This window comes from Peromyscus eremicus, chromosome 3 (assembly GCF_949786415.1).
Source record: "Peromyscus eremicus chromosome 3, PerEre_H2_v1, whole genome shotgun sequence".
In the NCBI taxonomy this organism is placed as follows: domain Eukaryota; kingdom Metazoa; phylum Chordata; class Mammalia; order Rodentia; family Cricetidae; genus Peromyscus; species Peromyscus eremicus.
In genome coordinates, this window is record NC_081418.1 from 71,579,996 (window position 1) to 71,583,082 (window position 3,087).

Below are 3,087 nucleotides of genomic sequence, written 5' to 3' on the forward strand. Positions count from 1 at the left end.
CAAGCCTTCCCAAAGTGGGTGGCCCTCATCACAGAGCAGCGCATCACTCTGCAGCAGGTCTTTGTGATGGACTCAGAACTGCAGGCATTTCTCCCAGGGTGGTTGGTTCACTGCTGAGGCTACAAGAGAGAAGAAAGGGTTAAGGAAGAGGGCCAAGGTGAGTATTTATGCAACCTTGAGTATTTACTCCTAAAAAATGGAACAGTTGGCAAATCATCCAGAAGTCAGAGAAAAGGATTGTAAAAGCAGAAGAAAGATGAAAACTCCTCACCATGTGTTGATTATGAATTTTAATTACTGAGTTATCTGTTTAGTCAACGGCTGGGAAAGAAATGTGGGCAGGAAGAGCTCTGTGAATGTTCCAGATGATACAGTTTTGTTTTTAGGAAATGCACAATTAGACTGTGTCTACACAACCCAAAGTAAAAGCAGATGTATCCGTCATCAGACTATTTTGATTAATGGGGAAATTTGGAACTTAAATTATCTGTTTCCATCAGCTATGTAGATCAAATGAACTGGATCATTGCCAGATCCACATCCTTGCAGTGGGGTATAGACACAACTTTTGGGGGTGATGCAGATTTGGAGACAGTATTCATCACGCAGAACTGAAATGAGAGGAGAAAGCATCACAAAATAAGCATGGCTTGCACCTGCATTAAATAATGAATAGTCCATCCAGAGAGGTCATGGGCTTAGTTCACATCCAAACCAGATAGCTAACTCAGCCAGCCACAAACTCTGGTTTGGAACCGTGCTCTTCACACTTATCCCTGGTCCCTAGAGTTGCTATCCATTTGGGGCAGCAGTGGTCCTCATGATGCTGGTTTATGTTGACAGGGCTAAGTGACTGGGTGGAAGCAGAAGAGTTATAGAAGTGATAGAATTCTCTCATGATTACTTACTCTAGAGAGGAGGCCAGGGGTACCAAGCCCACTTCTACCATCTTGTTGACCAGGTCAGTCTTCATTCTTGATATGGTAGATAATACTATCTGTTCTCTGAACATTTCAAGAAACCAATCCTTTCTTTCTCCTCCTCCTCCTCCTCCTCTTCCTCCTCCTCCTCTTCCTCCTCCTCCTCTTCCTCCTCCTCTTCCTCCTCTTCCTACCCTTCCTCCTCCTCTTCCTCCTCCTCCCCTCTTCCTCTTCCCTTCCTCCCCTCATCCCCTTTGCCTCTTCCTCCTCCTTCTTTAGAACATACTTATTTGTGTGTATGTACAAGTAGAGTTACCTGTAGACTATGAGGTCAGTTATTCACTTCCATGCCAAGACTACTTTTAGAGTACTCATGTAAGGTGACAAGATGTCATTGAGAGAAGAAAATTATATCTGGGTTATAGGGAATGATGATGTTTCACCAAGAAAAAAAGACTTTTAAAGCAAAGCCTTCTTGCAATATGTATCTTTTCAAGTTAACTGGCATCAGTTGTCAAAAACCGAGGGTTCAACTAAATAAAAAAGGAGAAAAGTATTGGAAATCAGTAAGGATAGTGGATGCTTCAGAAGTGGCTGTAATCATCAAACATCAGTGGGTGAATGGATGTGCAGATCATGGGATTCACACAATGGGGCAGCATACAGCCACAAGAAGGAAGAGAATACCAATGTATGCTACAACTGATACATAAGTTTTGAAAACATGAAATGAAACAATCCTGACCCAAAATGGTATCTACTGTATGATTCCTTTTATATGAAATGTCCATAGGGACAGAAAGCAGACTGGTGACTCCTGAGGGCAAATGGGAGAGGGAAATGGGAATCTACTGCTCTATAGGTATTCTACAGAGTATAGCGCTTTCTACTAGGGTGATAAAAATGTCTTAGAAGTAGATGAAGACATTGGTTAATGGCATTTTGGCTATATTAAATGCCAAAGAACTATACACTTTACATTTTAACTTTATGTTATAGTTGATGCTATATTTTAAGAAAACAATGTCAAAAAAGTGAACATGTTTGAGTCATGCTACTCCCACATCTATTCCCTGTTCCTAAATGACAAGGTATGGAGATTAGGACCACTTTGGGGTTGCTTTCTGTAGGAAAAAAACAGTGATCTAAAGGACCTTAGCAGCCATACCCTCCCATCCTTTCTTTTTGAAGATCAGAAGTGATAGAATACGGAAAGGGGAAGTTAAGGACAGATCTGGATTGGTTATCCAGGTTGCTTGAGTCTGAGACTGCTATGTAATCCAGGAGAGTACATTGTGTCCCTAAAGACCATGACACAGCATTCTGAGATACTTATAAATTGGAACTCAGAAGTTCCTTAAAGGTCATGTGATGCAAACTTTGTCAGTAGCCTATGATGCTACTGGGAAGTGGTAGAACCTTTATGAGGTAATGCCTAGTGGAAGGATAGTAACTCATCAGGAGAACCCTTGATGGGGATATTGGGATCCTGGCCCATCTTTTTCTCTTTGCTTGTTGGCCACTATGAGGTAAGTAGCTTTGCTTTATCTCTGCTCCCGTCATGACATCCTGCCTTGCCACTGTCCCAACTGATGGAGACAACTTACTGTGTTTAAATGTCTAGAACTGTAGGCCAAAATAAAAAATTCCCCTTTAATTTTTCTTTGTTACACTTATTTATGTAGTGTGTGTGTGTGTGTGTGTGTGTGTGTGGTGTGTGTGTGTGCCATTGCACATATGTGCAGATCAGAGGACAACTTGTAGGAGCTGGTTCTTGCTCTCTACCATGTGGGTGCCGGGGAGTAAACTAAGTCATTTGGCTTGGAAGTGTCTTTGCCTGCTGAGGCAGCTTTCGGCTTCTCTCTCCTCCTTTTAAGTTGATTTATTGTAAGTACTTGCTACAGAGACCAGAATCTGATGAACATATTTACTCAATAATTTCTGATATGCTTTGAACCAATACAGCAATAGTTCTAATAATAATAATAATAATAATGCATAAAATAAACATGAGGTAATTAATATGTTAACTCATTCAACCACTATACAACATATACACACACACATATATGTATATATATATATATAAATGTATTTTAAAATACCACATTAATCATGATAAGTACATAAATGTTATTTATTAGTTAAAAATATAAAATGAATATAC

General features: G+C 40.1%; 1 long non-coding RNA gene across 1 annotated transcript; it reads right to left on the minus strand.

The window, feature by feature from the left end:
- Positions 1–277: 277 nt before the first annotated feature.
- Positions 278–1,396, minus strand: LOC131905882 (uncharacterized). The gene is made up of 2 exons (XR_009378068.1): positions 1,237–1,396; positions 278–611 (listed from the first exon to the last, which is right to left on the minus strand). It is a non-coding gene; the product is annotated as an uncharacterized LOC131905882 (long non-coding RNA).
- Between the last annotated feature and the right edge of the window lie 1,691 nt (positions 1,397–3,087).